The following is a 23694-nucleotide window of genomic DNA, read 5'->3' as shown; positions in this document are numbered from 1 at the left end:
GCCTCATCTCGCAAGGCAGCAAGCCTCCACCGAGCTTTCAGAAAATCTAATTATACCTACTTACACTGCAATTTCCAGAGAGTTTAGCTAGCTCCATCTTGCCTTCACACATTAGTATTTCCTGGTTATATAAGTCTTCCAAGCAAGCTTTTGGAGGCGATCTAGGGGTAACTCACTTGTTCCAATGCTTTCCAAACTGAGTTTCCTGGAATCTCGCAATCTCTACACCACGGCCGCAGTCGGAATGGAGAGGAGATGATTTGTCACTTGCGCGGCATGGGTGGTGGAGGCCCGGTGCTGAGCCAGGCATCCAGGCAGAGGCTTACATCACTAGCGGCGTGTTCAATTCAGCTGCCCTCCGCTTCACAGTCCGAGCGCGGGAAAGTTAACTCATTGCACGAGGCTCTGGCGATCAGGCACTTTGCAACACGTCACCATGGTCCTTGCACCACTGTCCATCCAAGAACAAATGTGGCTCTGATGATGGGAAATGCATACCTTAAATAATAACACTTTTCTTCAATGATGGTTAATTGGAAAATATTTTATAACTTTGTTTGGTCTGTAGCTGACTTCAAACTAGACAGCATTTTTCCACATATCATATGGACTTTACACAGAGGCACAGACTCTGCCCCTTGCCTTTAGAGCCAGTGAGATCCCAAACAAGACCACCGTTAACCTCTGCACCTCTGAAATAAAAGGCCTTTCATACACATACATTAATGTAAATATGCTTGCGACACACCTCATACATTACCTTATTCTGTGCCCATTCACTTTCAAGGCTAGCAGCTAAAACGCACACCTCATTTCTTTGTCGGTCCAAACATGCATGAAATAGCATATTTATATCTCACTGGACTTCTGGAGTACACATGGTTGTTTAAACCGCAGGCTTGAAAAGCAATCATAAGAAGCATGCCTTCCTCACCCCAGGCCTGGAGATGTGGTTTAACCAGCAGGACTGCAGATTGGTGTGTGCATTTACATCAGCTCCTCTGAAGTCAACACCAAGAGACTGGTTAGAAATATTCTTCAGAAGCAAATTCTGTTCACATGGCCTTTATGTTTGATATTATCCAACTACAATCCTGTTTTGCATGTACAGGTGCTCCCAGGTTTTTAGACAGTAGTTTCAAGCATGGTTTAAAATATTAAGTCTGTGTGTAGCTTTTACTTCAGGGCCAAACAGAGGTCAGGGGTGCAATTAAACGGGCAAGCCTTTTGTGGTAATTGTTGTGTCTAGAACATGGTGTGTTGCCCTTCAGCTAATAAACAGAAGAGCACCACTCTTCAGGGGTTTTTTTGTTTTATTTTGCAGCAGGGCTTTGGATTACAGGGCCACAGGCAGTCAGAAAAACAGAGAGATAGAAATAGAGACAGAAAGAGAAAGAGAGGGTTGCAAAGAAAGAGAGGTGGACAAAAACAAGGAGAGACAAAAGAGATACTGAAACAGATGAGCAGTAATATCAAACCCTTTGTTCAAATGGAAAACATGCTTCATATTAAAGGGACCGCTGGCCTTCTGTTGTCCTGTTAATTAAAAACGCAGAAGCACCCATGTAAATTTACAATCATATTTGTTGCATATTCAGAAAAGAACATGCAATATGTTTTAGGCAATATAGAACACGTCACAAGCCAAATGCAGCATTGTACTGTAAAGTCATATACGAAATACTTGGTTTGAGCAAGTCATTTTAAACCATTACATTTACTAATTCAAACTGTTTAAGCATAAATAATTCCCTAAACTGAGGATGAACACATATACTTACTGTTGCATAAACATTAGTATTAAATAACTAATTGTAACAATTTATCATGCTATACTTAAATAGATTACTAGTAGAAATAAAATTAAATATTCATAACCATTGATTATTTGATGCCTTTAAAAAAACATGCTACTTAAATTTACAGAAGAATCTACCTGCCATAAAATAATACTGTATCCTTATTACCTAAAAACAACCCACGATTATTTGTCATACCAACATACTTATCAATAATCCCAAATACTTACAAATGTTGTTGCGTACCTGAGGCAAGATAATGATGGACACACATTGATGGTACAATGGAGGAGACAATCCCACCCTAATATACACATAAGAGTCACTGGAATGCAATGAGGCAGCCTCAGGGCTACATGGTGAAAGAGACTGGCCACCTCTTTGAAATGTCGTTTTATGGATAGCAATTGCAGTAAGGTAGTTAGCGGTGTTTTCGAACTTTCCGTATTTATGATTAATTGCAGAGTAACGACTACATGTTAGACTAACTTACGACACTTTCTGCACAAAGCCTAATGCACAGCCCTTGACATCAGTTCACACATTACTGTGCTTTGTTTTACCCTGATAGTCAATTTAATGCTAGTTTCTCACATCTAAAATATTGTGGGTTATGTGGTTTAATAATGAGGAAAATGTGTTTAGTAATACATAATCTTGAAGAATCTTGTCTATGACATTGGGACCATCTGAAAAGCGCATAAAATAAATTTTGATTAAATTAGTGCATGCCACACAATCTTTACATATTCTTTTATATATTTATATATAAATATAAATGTATATATTTGAACAATCAAATATATGCCAAAATATATATATTACTTAAAATAACAATATAAATGTCATGATCAGTCCCTCCTATCTTCCGGGTTCCGTGTTTTCCACATCTTGTGGTCTTTTTAATTCCGTTCCATAGTTTCGTTTTCTCCGCCCCTCGTGTGATTTTCAACAACTGTCCCTCGTTTAGTTGATTGTATTTAAGACCTGCCTTGTTGCCTTAGTTTTGGCTGTTCATTGTGCTTGTTGACTTTGTGCATGCATGTATATTCGAACCGTTAAGTTTGTACTCTGTGCTTTTGTGTTTCCCAGCCTTCGTGTTTCTTAGCCCAGAGTTTTCCTGGTCTTTTGTTAGAGCCTGCTTCCTTGCTTTTTGTTGTTTGCCTACGTGTGTTTTTGTTTGTTAATCATGTATCCCCATACTCTCCGCATTGGTAATGTGACCCTGGACCGTTATACCGACTATATCTTGCTCTTCTCCACACATGCGTCCGCCTCCTTACCGTTCACCGTTACAATAAATTTTTAATTTTTTGTTAAATGTAAATTTTTTATCTTATGTGGTTCCAAATGTTTGCACTGTTTAAGTTTTATTAATTCTTTTATTAAGATGTACTGTTGTACAGTGTGCAAAATAACTATCAGAGTTACACTTTGCAATCCTACTCTATGCAAAATGGGCTCCCTTGTAGTCTCATTAAAATGTAATGCACTGTTTATCACACTTGCTTATTATCTGTGAAGCTAGACACAACGCCTGCACTTGACAGTCAGAACCACATCTAGACAGTTGGAGCTGCATGTAGAAATACTAATCAAGCAGATCGCTTGTTGCAAGAGATTGTTGAGCCTCGCAATAAGTGATTGGCTGTGGGTTGAAAATGCTGAAGTGCTTTGCTGTGAGACATCACACAAGGGGCAATCCTTAAGAAGTCAAGGGTAGACTGAAGTTAAAGGTGGACCTATATTTATCCTGTGGGATTTCCAGATGCAGACTGAAAAAAAGGTGAAGGGTAACCAACCAGACATGTTAATGAACTGGCCAAAGCCATAGCAATCCCAAGTGACAGCAACTTCATGAAGAAGGAACATGAAAAGCTCGAGAAATACAAAGGGCTGAAAGGAGAGCAAGAAAAGATGTAGAAGACAGTGGTGGTAATCGTTGCACGAGGGGCTGCGACCCCCAAACTGGGAGAATGACTCCAGCAGATCCAGGAACAACATCCTTGAGTGCATACTGCAAAATATATATACTCTTGCTAGTTTAACAAATGGCCAGTGTCACTGTGACTAAATGATTTCAAATCATCTGCACTGCAGATATTACGAAGTTATAATGTCTTCCAAATTCATGTCGCTCCTCACAGAGATCCTTCATGATTGCTTTAAAGTTAACGCCTCCCTGTTAAAACCCTCACTCTGTTAACTGGTGAAAAGCTTTCGCTAATGCAGGCAGCAGCGGAGGCCATCATTCATTCTGTAATTAAAAACACTTCGGTCTGAGAATGGCGAACACAGTTGGGCCAACCTGCAACTCTGCTGAACTGAGCCATCTGTACTGATAAGAGTGGAACAGACAGAGGCTGTTCAAAAGTGCCTCATGCCCTTCTCTCAGGACCCATCCCTTAGCAGGAGTCATCTCAGAATTGAGGGCACAAGCAAGAAGACCCGAACCCGAGTCAGGCCACCCTGCTCCAAGCATGGGCACGGTGACAGAAACTGGAGGAAATCTGGCTCCATATTACACACATGGGCATTTTGGATTCACCAGTATGTGAGCAGCCTTGCATCCATCTCAAATTGTTTTGTATGTTCAGGGCTGCTCATATCAGGTCAGTCTAAACTGCACAGTCAGACCCTCTAACAAGGGGCTTAGTACCAAATTTTGGGCCCTGGGCACAGTAGTTTACCCATGGCCCCTTCCCCACCTGCAGGGTGGTGGGGGAAATGAAACAACACGCAGAACATAAATAGACCTTCCTTATTATTTATCTTTATAAAAATTATATTAAAGATTATAAAAATTAGCAACCAAAATCAATCTATTTCTGAGACTACTGAAGGGCCCCCCCATCCAAGCAGGACTGTGGGTAGTCAGGTCCACCAATTACTCACTGACTGACACCTCTGCCTCTAATGGTGGCATGACTGTTGAAAGACAGAAGTTAAAAAAAAGCCACAAGGGTTATGGGAAAATGGTGCTTCTTGATGGGAACAACCATGGAAAGAGGCCAAACCACTGACAAATGGTGCAGCCAGACCTGTTTGTACTCTGTCTGAAGTAAGGCGTGTGCCTCCCTGACTCATTAGCACTTGGCTTTTAGCAACAAACGCCCTTGTCGTTCACCCCAGCCCATTGTGTACACCATCTTGGCAATCCTATAAATTGGGAGCTGATTGAGCACAAGTACTGTCCATCATGCTCCCACTGATAGACTGCTCTGCTAGCAAATGTAGAAAGTGCCGGAACTGAGGCCACAGGCATATGCGATGAGATACATCTGCCTGCCTTGGCTTCATGAATTCTTCCCAGGGCTGTTAATCACCAGCCACCTGTAGAGATGTGCTAGGGCTGTAACTCTACAGAAAGAGTAAAGAATCCTGTTGGCCTGGAGCTGTATGGGTTGAGGCTACAGGGAGCTAGTACATTTTCATTTAAAATTTCAGCATTTGGCAGATACTTTTTTCAAGAGCAAATTACATATTTATCGAGATGACAGTATGTGTGCTCCCTGGGAATCTAACCCCTGGCCTTGCTGTTACCAGCACCTGGCTTTACTTGCGATACCAGGAGAGCTACAGGTTCACTAGTACCCACATATTCTGACTACATGTCAGAGCAGAAAATTTTACCTGCCTTGGCAGCTATACCAACATTGCAACAAGCATTCACATCGCACCACATCCCGATCCTGCCTTGTCTGCCGTAGCCTGGCCATCCTCGCCTACAGCATGGAAGCCCCAAAGGAGCAGGGTAAGTGAATCCAACAAATAAAAAAATAAATTAAAAACAGCTCTGTCCCACCCCACCCCCCCCTCACTTTCCTTCTGAACGCATCGGTCGGCATGGTTGCGGAGTGATTTCCCCACAGATTGCCTGCGTCGGAGCGGCAGTTCGGTGGAGGAGGAGGTCTGGCAGGCACCGCTACTCTCCCTTCCCACGCTGAATGACAGTTCCGCCCCTGGAGTTAATGTGGCAGGGAAGCAGCCAAGCGCCCGCACAACAATGCCGAAATAAATAAACAAACCGGGCCAAGCCAGACGTGATCACCAGACACTGGCGAGGAGTGCTCAATACCCAGTTCTACACAAGAATGCGGAAGTCAAGGCGGTGGCAGATATGGTAAATGCCCGAATGAAGTGACAAGATGGGGACACCTTCTTGCCTCTCGGAACTATGCCGAGGGCCTTTGATGGATTGCGGTTTTCTGCCCGAGGGGAGGAGTGGGTAGTGTCGGAGGTCCTTTGTTCTGAGCCTGGATCTGACGGGTCATTGGCTGCTGTGGCTGGCCGGGCTTGGCGGCGAGGCCCGGAATTTCGCTCCTGCTGCAGAGATAAGACGCGGCACCTTTGACAAAGTTGAAGGGAACACTGCCGGGCATTTGGGGAACTGACCTGCTGTAGGCAGAGGATCCCTCTTCTCTCTCTCACTCCCCTCGCTACTTTACTAAACTAAAGTCTTTGGGGTGTAATGCAGTGTGTGCTCAAGCAAATATACAAGAGACTAAGAAGAAACATACCGACTTAACTTACTAGCCAGAACCGTTGTCACTTCAGAGTTCATTCCCACTCCCACTCTCACTTCCAACCTTGGGCCCAACCCAAAGGCCGAGAGAAGCTTTTGGCCGAGGGCCCTTGGGCTGCAGGCCAGCCAGCTTTGTGGAGCAGTTTGTCAGCCTGGCCTCTGCCATGTGCTGGCAGTCACACTAGGCGCAGTTCTGCCTGTCAGTGGGGTGCGGCTCTGGAATAGCAGCGGCATGCCAGGCCAGGGCATTGCTTACCCCTTCCCTGCTACCAGGATGTGGGCACTGGGGGTGGGAAGGATGACACTGCACTCTGATCCGTCGCCACACTTCCTCCCCGGGTGCACGGGCCGCTTCCAGACCGCCCGTGGCAGCATCCAGCAGTGTCACCTCAGTGCCGCTTGACACACTACTGTCAAACAGCTGCTCTCAGCTCTCTCTGCAGCATACCACTCTTGGGTTTTGTTTTGTTTTGTTTGTTCCCACCCCATGTCTTTATGCATTTATTACATCTTTCATGTGTCTCTGCCACGCTTTCGCACTCCCTCTCTCACTTCGGCTGCTTGTTTGTTCTAAAATTCTAATCCAATTCTAATTAATAATTTTAATTAATGTATAATATTTGTGACTGAAATTCAAACAAAAAAGTATTCCTGACACTTGTAAAAAATATCTCAAAAAGAACTTGAAGGCGATCTTGAAAGTCTACATAGGCAGGCTTAATCATCTCCATACCCATAAAAGATTTAAAGATTTGCATTTCCAATTTCCAAAGCTTTCCATAGGGCAAGTAGTAATATGCCAAGCTCCAAAATTTGCATTAAAGTGCAGCTTGGTTTGTGTGAACTATCATGGATTGTGAAAAACAGAATAAATATACTCTGAATATACTGGCTAACTTATGAAAGAGTTTCTTAAATCTTCTGAATATCTCCTGTTTCTTTGGAATCTTTATATTATATATATAGATATATATATATATATTTGAAAAATTTGAAAAATACTGTACAGGTTAGCAAGGAATGCACAGGCTACAGGTTGATGCTAGGAATCTTTTAGAGATTATGCAGAATGTTTGGGTTTTTATATATATATATATATAGTTTCTCTGGAAATTTGACTGACATTTTTACTACATCCTATATATATATATATATATATATATATATATATATATATGTGTGTGTGTGTGTGTGTGTGTGTGTATATATATATATATATATATATATATATATATATATATGTGTGTGTGTGTGTGTGTGTGTGTGTGTGTATATATATATATATATATATATGTGTGTGTGTGTGTATATATATATATATATATATATATATATATATATATGTGTGTGTGTGTGTGTGTGTGTGTATATATATATATATATATATATATATATATATATATATATATATATATATACCCTAACATTCTGCATAATCTCTAAAAGATTCCTAGCATCAACCTGTAGCCTGTGCATGCCCTGTAGCCACTACAGTATTTTTCAAATTTCAGTGCTTAATTAATTCAGGTATAATACACATACAAAATGTGCATGTTGCCAAGAGACTTGGCTGCAATTGGTGATAGTGTGTAGCCAACTTGAATAAGCACATATTGATTTACCACCAGCCGGGGCAGCGAATACCCCTTTTGTTACTCCATGAAATGTAAATGAGTCGCCAACTGTGAATTTATGCAGGAAGTCTGGCAGACCACTGCTGTTTCAGCAGTTGCTAACTTTGCCTGATGCCTCGTTTAGCTTACTGCTCTGTTGCAGGGAGAAATGTGTTATTTTCTTGGTTTGCTCTCTGTGTTTCTGTCTTTTTTATTTTACAGGAAAAATACATATAAAACAATATTTCTCAAGGGTTTCTTTAATAAACAGTGAAAGATAAAGTGGAAATCTTAGGTTTGCAACAGTTACCTCAATCTACTATGAAATAGACAGTATATACACAAAAATACACCAAATTACACAAAAGTACTTTAAAAATAAAAATATGTGAGACAGAGTGTATCACATTCACACAAGAATGGTAAAGCCAACAAAATGTTCTGGATTTTATTATGAAATTACACAAATTTGTACCCCCACCCCCACCTACCAAGGTGACCAAGGACACAGATGCCATTTTCAGGTCAACAACTACACCATACATACAGTGAAGTTGCTGGTTCTTTGGTGGGACAGAAGCTCCAAATACATCTCAATCCACAATTGAACTGCCTGTTCTGAGCTCAGCCTGAGGAGGCTTGGGGATGTTGCCATTCAGAATATTTCTTGTTCCCATCAGGAATGCAGTGTGTCAGTTATATAATGCAGATGGATTTATTCATGGTTGAGGCCCTGTACCACAGCTGAAAGTGTCTGGACACAAGTACTTATCTGCTGCCTAATTTGACAATGGTGTCGTGGGAAGTCTCAGTGCTGGCCCTGGTAGTGAAAGAGGAAGAAGGTCCCGCATTTGAGTGCTTGAAGGTCTAGATTTGATTAGCAAGATTTGGAGAGCACCTCAACTTCAGTGCACCATCTGTTGTTTATTAAAAAGCAAACGCCTCCACCTTTGGTCGTGCTGTTACATGCAGGATGTCTGTCCACATGAGAGACAGAGAGTCCCCCAGCTAGGATAGCTGTGTCTGGGGGACATGGGCTTGTCCAAGCATCCATGAAAGCAACTTACACAACAATACTCTGTGGCCCGCTAATCCAGCAGGGAGCTCATCTGTTTTATTATGCAACAGCTGCACTACAGGTGCACGATACTGAAAAAAGTGCCACATTGTTTATAAACATAGTAGTGACTCCCTGGTGCATAATTTAAAATATAATTTTTAAAAAGAATGTCCTGCATTATTTTATTAAATATTATTTATACTTGTTGGCTCATGTGAATGCTGTGAATCATCAACACACCCGGAGAACACTGTGTCTGAGATGGAACGCTCATCTGCTGTGTCCGAGATTGAATAATCTTCTGCTATGTCTGAGATTGGTCAGGACGTTCAGCTCAAATGAGGATGATTCGTCTGACAGTGAAATGGCATATTGCAGGCTTCTGCAATATCAGTTCTGCAGAGGCCAACACTGTATCGACTGACAAACGATGCATCGTTTGGGCCTGCGCTGCACATTGGGTAATATGATGCAATGCACTAGCCTGAATGGGCAGCAATTAATTCATGGCATGAACTACCTCCATTTCCGTGGTGCCTTGGAATACATTACTGCAGTCCTGATGTACCACTGCCAATCTTTTGTTCTCATGACCTCCCCTGTGCTGTCTGAGGAGCACAAATGTGTAGAGAACATCTGAGATGTCGGGAAGGTCAATTAGCAAACTCAAAGCAAAGGGTACCCTGTCCAGTAGATCCCATCATTAATGCCTGCTCCCGGCATTGCTAAATGGCTTTTTCATAGGCTATTACACGGCTGTTCCTATAGCGCCCCTTTTGCTCCTTTGATCAAGAGCAATGACATGCAAATAAACTTTCTTGTTGCAAAATAATGAGATGACATCAATTTCAGACTGTACAAAGAGAAAGAAATTGCATCAGTTAATATGAGTTAAAAGCTTCTTCATTTCAAAATAGTTGGATAGAGAGAAGAGGGGAGACGGCTGCTTGTCTCCAAGCCCCGCCCCGTGACGTTACCATGATAAAAGTCATTCTCTATAAATTCCGAAGACGCAGAAAACCATTCCTTTTTTATTCAGAGCATGAAGTTCAATCCAGAATGTGAGGTGTGCTTCGATCTGTCCTCGTGTTATGCATAACCTATCAGACCGCCACAACAAAACTCCAAAGTCCAAAGTCATTAGGTGCGAAATGAAAGCCACCCAAATGTCATATGGCCAGAAGGTTTTGATGCAATTGTGTTGACCTATCACATTAGAGATAAAGGCGTCGTAATAAGTGTGAAACAGGGCGTGAGGGCTATAATATAGCCTAGTAGTTAATACCGCTACATTTCAGTGTGGAAATGCCCAGCAAAAGATGATGAATGTTCATCCTTTTTTTTCCAAAGCAAATGATTAAAACCTGATTAAGTGCCATTCAGGGCCCCTGGGAGGGAGGGACAAAAATATGCTTTGTGCCACAATTTCTATGGCAACAAAAATAAGTTATTAAACATGGTCTTATCATTCTGAGAGCTTGTTGTAACGTAAGGAGGCTAAGCAGGATGCGGGGACAAGTTACGTTAAACAAACACATACGTTTATTCACACAGAAACCAAATACGACGCAGCAATGGAGCTAGCGTAACATCAAACACAGACAGCAGAACCATAGGGGTTTATATACATACGGAAATGAAAAGCAATTACAAACAGGTGTGACACATGGGGGGGCGTGGCCACATGGACGAACACACACACACACACACGGAGAGACACTTGGGAGGAGGGGCTGTACCGTGACACTTGTACAGAGGTGAAGAAGCATCTAATGAAAGTGTCAGGAGTGTTTTTCAGCTTCTAGTTCAATTGTTCAGTATTTTGTCTCTTCTCTAATATATATAAGTCAAGAAGTGAATGTGAACATTCTGAGATGTTGACAGTGCTGACATCTTTTGCTTAATGAGCGAATACCATTAATATTTCATTCTAAGACAACTTTATTCCAGGGACGGTTTGGTAACACTGGAATCCAGCTCAATCATCTGTATGGAAACTACTTCTAAAATCTAATATGTCCTGGTGTGAGGTTTTCAAATTCCAGTCCTGGCTGGACACAGTACTGTAGGGTAAAGCGTGTCTCGTATTCAGACAGTGATTCGGGAGTAACAAGCAAAACATAAACCTATCATGTTGAGTCTCCACAATTTGAGGTGGAGTACATTGGTCTATATACTGATGTCTTACACTGCAGAGTAAAAATATTTTTTTCAAACTTTCATCATCTGGAATATTCATTACCTGGAATATTCATTACTTTTGATCTTAATCTTAAAATGAACAAGAACTGTCCAATGAATTATTATACTTTTAGTTGTGCCTATTATACGCTATTAAATCTCTACATATAGGATTTTCACCTATAAGACTAACATTGGCACTATTCTGAAGAGGCATTATTTCAGTGATCTAGCAGATTTCTTTCATTTTTTGATCATTGTTTTGACAAAGCACATTTAGAGAATGAGTAAGAGGTTGTGCACTCATAGGACAGATCAGCACAACACTCACAGCCAAACATTGTCTTTTATTATAATCAAAAAAGAATTACCGCCATTTATTAAAAATCATCAAGCTACTAATTTGCTGCAGAAGCCACGTGACTGCATGCTTATTAAAATTCAGCTCTGAAGTCCAGCAAAGATGACTGTCTTGAGTGATTGATGGCTCCAATTTACTCCCACCTAATGTCAGATATTAAATTCTGAATAATGCATATAATTCACTTTTCAGTAATATAAATGTGCTTCTCAGAATAGAACAACACCCACATGCCTTCATTTAAAAACCAGCCCAAGACTTGACTGGACTACCTAGCAGAGTGTCCCCGCCAAACCACACAGTCATGAGCATGGTAAAAGTGATTAGGTTAAAGCAACGTACATGATCTACAAATCTTATAGTTGATCTTGGCGGGTAACAACCCCCCCCCCAAAAAAAACCCTCTAATCACTTCCAACACCACACTACTTACATTTCTTTCCTCCTTCACAGAAACTGGCAGAGGGCGACCTAGATTGCTTTGCTGCTGATTGTTAAGCTGTTCTGGAGAACATTAAGATGTTCAGTCATCTGTTGTCTGTAGTTGTTTCTGATCAGCCGAAGGCAGGCATGGGTCCAGCGCTGGACCTCGGGGTACTCATGCTACGGTTGGCTGGCTCCTCAGACTCCCCTCCCCATAACCTCCCCGCCTGGCACGTGTCAGAGCATCTTCTCTGTTCCAACGCGGCTTGCTCATTTCCACTTTCTCTGATTAACAGTGTATCAACATAAGAAATGTAAATCAGGTCACAGCCATAACAGTCTACGTAGGACTTAGAAATGCCAGTTGTGTGGGATGAATGTATAATAACAGCTAGAATAAGGGTCTAAACAATTCCATGCATTCTCCCCTGCAGGTATTTAGCATGTGCATAACTTTGTTGTTGAGGTTACTGAAGGTTTTTTTATGGTCTTAGAGTCAAATGCTTCCATATGCTATTTCACCTTGCCGACACTATCGACCACATAAATAACAATGAAATTGTTTCAACTAATTCACGGCTCATGGGGGCAACACATCCAAGCATGCAAGACTCTCCGTCAACCCCAGATCCGCCTCCAGGCATGTCTGCCTTACAGAAGAAGGACAAGCCAATCGAAGTCCACTCATTCGAGCTTGTCAGCCGTCAGCTCGCCATTGCTTTTATTGGCTACAGTGGAGTTTTTCCTGAGTTCGTGTTTTACTCATGTCCTGCTGAATGGGTGCATGCAGGGTGTGCAGTCAGCCATGCTTTATGAAACAAACAACACAGTGGCAGCAGTAACGGACCCATGGGGCCATTCCGCTGAGCCCCACCCTCTCCCCGAGCCACACCCACCACCTGCTAGTGCAGTTATAATGTGTGCGGTTACTGCACAGATGCACGGTGAGAAGCAGGGGTCTCTTCAGGTTGGGCCGCATGACATGCCCCCACACAGTCCAGTAACGCGTCCCGTATCCGATCAACAGCCGGGTGGACATCGCGTAGAATTCCAACAGCATACCGTCCTAGCTGGTCAAGAACACACGTCAGGCCACGGCAGCCCAGGGAAGGCTGCGTCTCACCTGAAGCCCTCCGAGCTTCTAAATTTGGCCTCTCTGGCCTGCTTGCATCCTTTACTTGGTGGCTCTCTTGCTAAACTAGGCCATGATGCTGATTGAAGCCAGCAGGCATGGATGCTGCTTTGACTGGCGCTAAAGGAAGAGGGGAGTCAGCATCAGCTGGACGTGGGCACACCCTGCTGCACCTTGCTAACCTGGCTATAATTGCTCGACTTACTGAAGCACCTCATTTTCCATGTGCACTAGATTTTTAGATTATTAACGGTAGCCAGGCATTGCCATCATCTTACAGCACTTCCACGGCTAATAGAGGAAAAAATCCTATAAAAATATTTCCTACAAAGCCCCATATGAAAAACAAACTACCACAAAGGCCTCGGGGTCACTATATATATATATATATATATATATATATATATATATATATATAGTATAAGTCATTATAAGAAGATATATGAAAGAGCCTCCTCTGAGACAAAGCAATAAGCCACTGCTTACAATGAACCGTGGGCTTTCATCAGCAACGCTATCTCAAGCAACGGTAATTAGCTGGCAAGAGACTGCACATCTCTGCTTTAATTCCCCTGATTGTCACATTGATTGTTTTATTCCTCTGGAACAGACAGAGTGTCATCAGAAAAACCTCCAGGATAAGAGGCCTGCACTGTGAGATGTGAGGCAGCGAACGGCTTTGTCAAGCAGAGAGAAGCTGCTCGATAGTCAAGGAAACGCATGCCAAATTCTCCTGGATTTTGACTTTTGAATTCCATGTTGTTAGTTGGGGAAAGTAAAGTCTAGAGGAGGTGCCCTCAGGCAGCTGGTTTGAAATGAAGAGTGCCAGACTCGTTTCATGACTGCAACACTGGTTTTAAACACCAATATTTGCTATTTAAAATTCCCTCCATATACCATACAAAGAATGGCGTGTAATTTACCCCCCCCCAAAAAACCCCTCCACAGCGCCTTATTCACCAGTTGTAGATAGTACCAGATGGGCTAAATTCAATAAAAACGCAGACTGAGACCATAATTGGCTTCATATTCAAATTGTGCATGGTGGGGTGGAAGCTTAGGATCCAGTTGGGGATGTCTGTTATTTCTATTATCCTGGAAATTGGTGTCAGGCACATTCAGCATTCCTGTCTGACCTAGCAATGTTTGGTAAAACCTTCCTTTAGGACTAATGCTGTGCAATGAATGACCAAACACAGGCCTACACACTCACATCTATCTAGACTATTATAATAAGAATAAGAACATAACCACGCATTATTCACAAACTGGATATCTGCAGTATTGCACACACTAGAGTAATAGAATTTGTGTCCTTGACTATATTTCATAAACATATGCATACCCAGGCAAGCATTCTTGAATCACAGCTGGCTTCAACACATGAAAATAATGATTAAAAAAAAAACAACTAAGTAAAACTATCCCTGTAATCCAGCCCCCCGACCTTCTTTTGATACAACACACAGTCTGATCAGCACACATGAACATTATTCAATGTGGGGAAACTTATGTTGCAAGACACAAAACAGATTGCTTCGATTTCTGGGCAAGCAGCCATGTTTCCATTGATTTTTGCCTTAAGGTCCATAAACTAGGCCACGCTCTAACGTAGATTAAAGAAGTGAAGAAACTCCTACTTTTGTAGAATCTCAGACTGCTTAATCAAATGTTATACCAGCATTGACTGTACGCTCCTTATTCTGTGCATGTGAAAATGGGCACAGGTCTTTTTCAGGCCGTGTCTGGGGAGACGTGAGGGAGACTCCCAGCTCAGAAGGGGGTGAGATACATTAGCAGCTCGATTGTCCACTACCCCTGTTGCCTCATAAAGCTTTGTAATTTGCAAGTGCCAAGAGGAAACTGGAAGCTTTCCAGCAGCAGGTCCCCTGTAGACATTCCAGTGGCTAGGATTCAAAGCAGAATTAATACACACTGACCACTGAGAACTTACTGAATATCTATGGATTTGGCAAGAGTGGCATACATGGAAAACACAAGAGTGTACTGAATGAAGGAGGCTGACTGACTTTGATGGTGCACTAGTAAGGGGATTATGGCTCCAATATTCAGACAGGCCTCTGGAGAATATAATCTGCTTGGCCTCGGATGTGACAAACAGGGACAAGGCCCTGCATTATCTCCAAGGTCGACCCGATTCCAGTCCTGAAAAGAAGTGTCTTACCAAAGGAGCCAGAGTCACCATTACAATCCTTTCTCTGGCTTATCACTGTCTGAACACACTCATTTAGACAAAGGCCAGGAGAACAGACCCAAATTCTTTCTCTCTGTTCACTATGCAAGTGCCGCAGGGGAGATAAATTCAATAATCATGCTGTTCCCACTACACAACATCACCACTCTGACAACAATAGCACTTTTCTTGTCAAATTCTCAGAAATAGAGGAGAGATGGACAGCTATTGGCAGTAGGCAGGGACAACAGGGAGAATGTAAAAGGCATTTTTGTAATTTTATCACACAATGAAATTAAGGGACAAAGGTTAAATGCATTTTCTCCCTCTGAGATATCTTAATTCCTCATTTTAAAAAGGTACCCGATTCTCATAGAAGGAGACAAATTAACACAAAAAATATAAATCAAGCAATTATTGAAACTTAAGACATGTTAAAATGGCCGTTCATTTATTTTGATATCTGAGTTTACACGTGGTCGATTCATGTATCCTGAGTATCAGCATTATAGATGGCTAGAGATTATCCACATAAAAACAGGTGCAAATGCACTCAAGACATTTAAATCAGATTCGCTCAAATGTGGCCTGGGGCGCATTTTAGTTAGATGTTATGGTAGTGTAAATACATCCACCTCTCCACACCACATTCAACAACCAAAACTCCACTCACTACAATACATCACCGCGCACGTGATCCATGAAGGATAATCATGGAGGACGCACACGCTCTGTCCCCAGGCAAAATGAAATGCTTATTAGTCATTTGGACCAACACGGCTTTGCACAGTAAATTACAAACAACTACAGAAACCAATATTTGAAGAAATATTAACAAGCTGATTTGGACATTTTATGTCACAAAGCAATCAGATTTCAAAGTGATTAACTGGAGATGCATTTGACTACCAAGCGTAGATTCATATAGTTAATCTTATCAGGATGCAATCCACATACCAGTCTCATTAAACAAACAGGTGTAAACAGGATCTAAGACATTTGTGGCAATGTCTAATCACATCAGTTTTTAGATTTTGTGATTCCCCATGCAATGTTCATACAAATCTCTTACACCTACTAAAGCTACACTTAATATTTTCTCTTGATGTATGTCATAGGTTCTTTTAATAAATAAATAAAATTCACCAGGCACTGCGCTTCAGTAAGTATCTCTTCCATGTGTAATTCGAACATTAAAACATTTTTTAAAAAAGCAATTAGCATCTCACAAATATAAATATAAATATAAATATAAATGACAGCATGTCATACAGTGTCAGAAACCACATAAGAAGTTCTGTCTGGAGATTACATGACAGCTCAGCATGAACTGAGGCATGTTGAATATTGATGATTTTGATGTGTAGTTTACAGAACACTAATTAGCAGACATACGCTTCTCTTACCTGTCAGCTGCATTAAAGTCCTAGCTTCCAAAAATAAAGACATAGAATTTGAACACCAAATATATTGGGCTCATTTGCTGCATTTGAGAAAAAGCTGAAAGCCGTAAACAGGCCAAGCTATTCCTTACATTAAAGACGAAAAATAAAAGTAATTCGACTAAATGAGGCTTTCACTGATTGTCCAGGTCAGCAGTGGAATAACAAGAGCTGATGCAGAATCACTGAGGCCAGTCGTGCCGTCTGACGCGGGGCTCTGATGCACAGCCAGATCTTACAACGCCATGGCAGGCAACTCAAGATATGCACAGTAGTCCCTGTCAAAACTGTCACTCTTTATAACCTTTTGAACGAGTACTAGGAATAACCCATCCTAAACACGCGGTCTAAACAACTGAAAATGTTTTTTGTTTTTTTTTCCTCACTTAATTTTAATTGCTTGTACACTCAGTAACAGGTATGATGGGCAGGGCACCTCTGGGTAACTCTATTATTCTTCTTTCTCCTCTTCATTTGCAATTCATTGCAAGCTGAAAGGTAGCTGGCCCTTCCTGAGGTGTACACTGCACACGGTCAGGATGGGTTCGTGAACTCAGAAAAAAAAAAAAAAAAGAAAAAAGGTGAGAGGCAGAGATCCAAGACAGCTGTGTGTGACTGGGACTCGTATTCCATATTTTCCTGCCAACAAACAATCAAGCTTTGTTGCATCAAAGCCTTAGGCCTATGTGCCTGTGTCTAACGTAAATACAAGATGACATCATCTGAGAATCTGTGGGGGAAAGCCCAATGCTGCTATTTCAGAGGGCGATGACTGGAATATGGAAAAGCTTTTTGAAAGTTCTCTGAGCCGCCTCCCCCTGTGTGCAGGGACCACTGGGGGTCTGCACCGAATCTGCGACGCCTCCTTCGTCGCATGGCTTCCCCTGTTTCTGTCACCACGACAACGCCCGTCATCGACTTCCAGCAGAGCAGAGTCATGAGCCCTGCCTCGCTGGTGGACTGATGTCATGGTAACAAGGCTGCAAATGGTTGCCACAGTTTCTATGCCGACTGTGCCTGTGACGTTCTCCCAGTGGTCAGCAGCCTCTGGCTGACGTAGCAGTATTACGAGCCCCCACCCCAGTTCAACCCAACCCAACCCATGCCTGCACCTGCCCCGGGCGCTACCTGCCATCTACCGTGTCTATCCATGATATACTGTGTATTTTCTTGCCACTCACCTTGCATTTACAGGTGGCAGTGATGTGTGGTTCAGTTTCCTGAGCAACCACGCACCTGGATATAGTCAGGCTTTTCTACTTCTACCACTGCTGACTGCCAACTGCTGCTCAGGCTGCCTCGTCTCCACGTCTACACGTTGCGCTCAGAGCGATCCCCCTTTCCGCACTTCAACGGGGAGGGCGCGAATGGGACCCAAAGAGGACAGCACAAGGCAAAAGGTTGGAAAAACGGCTCCGTCCACGATAATTACAGGATCTGGAGCATGGCTCCATGGTTGGCTTCCTGTGGGCAGTGGGGGGGGGGGCAGGGTTTGATCAGCCAGCTCGAGGGAGCTTGAAACCTGCTGCCTCTGCCCCAAGCTGGGGAGTGAAGGCTAGGGTTAGACTAAGGGAGTAGAGGGGCTCCTTTCCCTGCTGGCCTGCTGCTATAATGTTATTCAATCAATTAACCTTCCAGCCCTGTCATTACAAGCTAATCCCAGGCGCTTTTCAAGGCAAAAAATCTGACAAGAGCTTTCAGCACTTGCATGCAGATGCTGATTAACAACACAAATCATGAACCCTCATCATTATCCACATAGCAACAATCCAACTCTTACAACGTTAAGATTACAGAAACCAATGATGTCAGACGTGCTTAAAGGTATAACATATAAAATGTCAATGTAGCTTGAAGCTACTGTTTAAAATATCTGCTGGGGCCCTCATTTCTCTCCTACAGAGCAGAACTCAAGTGCCAATCAGTGACCTCAAAGGGGTTTGTTATTCTCCAATGGCTACACATTTTCTATAAAGCTAAAAATAAGATTCTAAAAATAGAAGTCTTGAGAAACTCTTTCTTCCATCAGGCAGGAGAAAAAACTGGCCCATTCTTGCTGTAGGTTGCTATGGCAAACATCTATGACCTATAATTAAAAGGTGTTTCTATTTTAACATGACATAGATATGCACTATTTCAAAAGCAGTTATTTGACAGTTTACTTATATATAAGCTTAACGGTCTGGCTTGGGAGGAAGACCACTTTGAACGTGAGGTCAGGATGAAGAGCTCATACACAATCAATCGGTGTCCTGCATCACTGTTGACATAACACACTGTATGTTCTTTATTCTTACATCTCCTCATCCTCCAACTAAAAGTCAATACACTCACACGCACGCACGCACGCGCAGACACACACACACACACACACACACACACACACACACACACAGCCAACAGTGACTCAGCAAAAGAGAGCCAGTTGGTTACTGTGTCTTCTAAGAGCCACTGTTTTATACAAAATGAGAACTAAAAGGTAACATATCAGAAAAGCATTTTTTTTAATGTTTAAAAGACTTCAGCTTTGTGTCTCTGTGGGCAAGTAAGGCCTTGTCTGATCCCATCAAAACACTGAGCACACACAGGCTTTTTATAGAGCAAACATAAACAAAATGCTAATGTATTACCAACACACAAAAGGACCACATTACACTCTTATGAAGTCAAATAACTGGGCCTGTGCATTTACTGACTTCTTCCTCTTGAGAATTTCTGTACATCGCTGAGGTTTTATAAACACAAGAGTTCTATTAAGTAAGCCCATCTCACAGTGAAATCAAGTGGGGGATTAGCACCTCCTCACAATCAAATACTTAATTTCACGCCTAGGTCTCATCCAGCTTTTATAAAACAATCCTCAGAAATGGAAGTCTTTCAACCATGATGGAATCTGGCATCTGTAGCAGCTTTGTGACTCGAATCAAGGTAAAAGTTGTTAGCTGCCAATTTCATTGAATTGCATTGAAAGCTGTTTGCTACCCATTTCATTAAATTTCTCTGAAGGTTGTTAGCTGTCCATTTCATCCACATAAGATGGACTCTTAAAAATTTTGCATTATGAAAAACTTCCAGTGCTGAATATGTTCTGTCATTTTCAGCAAAGTTATTTCGGCCAGCAAGGAATTAGTTCCCTCTAAGGTCTCTGTTAGGGTCAGAAAGCAAGCTATGCTGTAAACTCAGTGAGAAAGGCCCATCAGAGACATGATAAAACAGCAGACAGATGCCTGCATAATGTTGTGTTCTCCATAATGTGCAAACAAATTGAATTGTCTAGAATAAAAAGCTTAAATAACAGAGAAATTAAATGTTTTCTTACTCTTGTGCTATCCATATTATTTCCATATCAAATGGCCTTTATACTAATAGCATGATGCTAACTCTGGAATGCAAACTTGGTAAACACTGTCTGTGCTCGCAATCTATGGTTGTAATTACATTATTCAGTAAGACAAAAGAGAATTTCTTCCTGTGAAAAGATGTGAGTAAACAAACATGCATATTCTAGATCTGATTGGGCTACTGAGGCACATTTTATAGTCTGCACTTTCAATGCAGTGTATACATGTCAATTATGGCCAGATAATGAATGGCCCATCCACAGCACAGTAAAGGGTGCCAACTGTGCATTATACTGGACTTGTCCACCCCTCATGGAAACTATGATCTCCCTTCAAGCCTAATAATATAGCAAAAGATGACAAATTAAATGTGTCAGTGCTCACCAATGGATAAAGTTTGTTAGCAAGAGATATCAAGGATTGACAGCCCATTAAGACAGGTAATGTACAGATCTGATCTCAAAAAAAAAAAAAAAAAAAAAAAAAAAAAAAAAAAAAAGATATGTCATAATACGATTGGTTAAAACCATTGCTCTCACCTGGAGCTTGATGAAATTAATAATTCATCACATGAAAAAATATGGTTGTCTGCTTTCAATTAGCAGGTCTTCTTCTTCTTCCACTTGAGTTAGCCTTTCGAGCCCTTAATAACGAAGCTAATTACTACTCTAAAACAGTGTAACATGTGACAGCCGTAATAAACATCAATGGTTGACCATAATAATTGCCCGAGTTACGGGAACCTATTTGGACTACTGGGGCTAATTACATCACGGCGCAACATGCTGGGAATTTGTTGCTTAATCCAGAAGCGTGTGTGCACGCCTGGTGACCTGGCTACAGAGTTGCCTATTTCCCATCAACAGGGACTGAGGGATGTGCACGAAGTCCATCTGTTAGTCTGTTAGTCTGTCTTTGCTATCCGGGGAAAAACTCGCCCGTTGTCCGTCCTTGAACACATGGCGATTTTCTAGCGCTCTGCTTCGCGAAAACGTGACGGTGTGGAAGACAATCGAGAGAAAGAGCTTTTCTGGCAGCCTATTTACCCACACCAGAAGCTACGGTGACAATTACCCAAAACACAATCTGACCAAGTCGTCTGGCACAGCGGATGTAACTCGGAGGAAGAACAGGGCCCATTCTTTGCACTACCTCCACTTTTGCTGCCTTTAATTAAATGACAAAAGCACCGGGCCCCGTGTGGCAATGTTACAGACAGCTTCACTGAGGTAATACTTGTAGCTGTCCATCAACCTGCCATACGTTGCGCGTTTCCTACGAACAAGGAAATCACGCGTATCATGCCATTCATCGTACGAACAAGGAAATCACGCGTATCATATCATGGCCTCTGACACAACCCCATCATCCCTTCATGTATTTGTATTTCCATGAACTTAATCACACACTTCGGTCACTGAATTCCCCCACAGATACGGTTGTGTAAACAAATCAATCTTCCCTGCCAAACCTCAACCGACTGCCTGTTTGGATCAATGAGTAATCCCAATGCCACCTGTCCACCAACACAAGGTACCACTCACACAGCTACCACAGCCTCTTTTTTTTTTTTTTTTTTTTTTTTTTTTTTTTTTTAAACAACCAAGAGCTAATGGCCAAATACCAATCATTCAGTGTATAAGCCCATATGAAAAGACCTTAAAGTTAATATGTAGGGATGATGGTCTCCTGATTTAAAGTAGAGGTTTAGAAGTAGACACTGTTCCTTGTCATCAATGAGCGCAGATAGGCTTCCAGATCCCCTAAATCTACAGCCAGCCACCTATTGACATGGTCTCGCGTGTTAACGGAGCTCTGATAGGCTTACCGTTCATATTTGCTGTCTGTTGTTTGTGAAATGATACGTCAATGGCCAAGAATAGAAATTTTGAACAAGCTTATTAAGTGAAGAAATCACTTCACCTTGCTGTGCTGAAATGTCAGACTGTGAGGGTATCATAAATAAACATGTTTAGACCGTTTCTTTATGTCACTTTTTTCTTTTCTTTATTTCCTGGCAGTAGTTTTGCAGAATGCATTGCAATTGGTCGTTATTGTCTCCCACCATGGGAACATGTATTGCACACCCGACAGATGTTAAAATTGTACTTTATGACTAGGCTCTTATTACAACAAATCGTTTTGCCGCTGTCCTAACATGGTTTTTAGAACTTGGTAATTCGGCGAAGTCTCCAAAACCTGAGAAATGTTAGCTGTTAGGTGGGATTTGTTGAGTGCATCCATATTAACCTTTGCCTTACAGTCTCTCGTCAATAAAGGCGATGTTTAGCTACACAGTGAAAATGCAACGCAATTTGTTTGCTTCTTCAGGATTCACAACCCAATTCAAATTCGCCTGAATGGACAGCGAAGTCAAAAATGGTCTGCGCTGTCAAAATTGTGAATCCACGTTTATTTCGACCGTCCCAAATCTTCCAAATTGTCACGTTTATAATTGTTACTCTAACCAAATTAGCAGAATAAATACTTTATTCCATCTATACATTAAATGAAATCATTCTGAAACACGAGATATACTCGATTATAAAGCATTATCACGGTAAAGCACAGGTGGACCAGGACTGCATGACATTGCACTCACCAAATGAGGTCCAAAAAATAACGCTCTCCTCTCCCCCGCTTTCAGTCCGAATTTCCGTCGCAAAAGAAATGTGCTTTCATGCCCCACCGAGGGTTGGAAAAATAAACCATTCGCTGGACGTCGGCCGAGCGAAGAGCACGCATCCGATGGGAAAGGAGAGCGCAACGCCTGCACAATGCGAGCCTGAATCGCTGTGAGGCGCACAGCGACGGAGGACGAGCCGCGAAGCTTCTCAGTCTGTCTCAGCGCCCTTTCCTGGGCACCCACATGGACGCAGAATTGCGACTGCAGAGCGCGGAGCGACATCTTCCGGAGGGTTGGGGGTCTCTTCGGGCACCTGTTCTGTGGCTGTGTTCATCGCATTGAGAACAGTCGCACTTTGACCGCAATAATTAGCGCATGATTTTTCTATGATTTTCGTATTTTAGTGGAAATAAGAATATAGTTAGGCAGGCAGATAGTACAAGCATGCTGTTTTTTTTTCTCGTTCACGCTTTAAAATTCTAGCCACCACTTACAATCCTAATTCATATGATTAAAAACAATTCATATGATTTTCATTTAGATTATTGACTATATTTAGTGCTAATAGGCTGTTGTGTCAGGTAAGCACTCCGCTGCCTTATTACGGCGCACTCTTGGCAGCGAACTGCTTTGAGTTGTGGTGACATCATTCTTTTACTCTACTTGTCTGAACCTCCGCCGCATCCCTTTGTGTTATGGCTCCCGTTGTCAATGAATTAATATCTATCCGTGACTTCCATATTTTATGGAATATCATATTCCAAATGGTAAATGATAAAACACATGACCCCACTCCTTTACGCATTGTTCGCGTTTAATGAGCATATCCGTATTGGGATATTGTCTTGAGGATCAATCCATTCAATAAACGGCAGACTTTGTGCACACCCTCCATTGTTCTCTGTATTCGAAGTTCCCCCTTCCACAAAGCATTACTTCATCCTCATACCTCACAGGCACGGGGTATGTTTTCTAATGGAGAAACGTCCCCTCCTGG

At 42.1% G+C, this 23694-nt stretch overlaps 1 protein-coding gene across 1 annotated transcript in view; it reads right to left on the bottom strand.

Annotated features, from left to right (window-relative positions):
- ctnnd2a (catenin (cadherin-associated protein), delta 2a) overlaps nt 1-22897 on the bottom strand; it is a 188683-nt gene extending 165786 nt beyond the window's left edge. Inside the window, exon 1 of the mRNA XM_027004434.2 lies at nt 22674-22897. The gene's annotated coding sequence lies outside the window, so the exon portion shown is untranslated. The remainder of the gene's footprint in view (nt 1-22673) is intronic.
- Between the last annotated feature and the right edge of the window lie 797 nt (nt 22898-23694).

The sequence above is a fragment of the Electrophorus electricus genome, chromosome 5 (assembly GCF_013358815.1).
Source record: "Electrophorus electricus isolate fEleEle1 chromosome 5, fEleEle1.pri, whole genome shotgun sequence".
Classification (NCBI taxonomy): domain Eukaryota; kingdom Metazoa; phylum Chordata; class Actinopteri; order Gymnotiformes; family Gymnotidae; genus Electrophorus; species Electrophorus electricus.
This window is presented reverse-complemented; position numbering and strand designations above follow the sequence as displayed.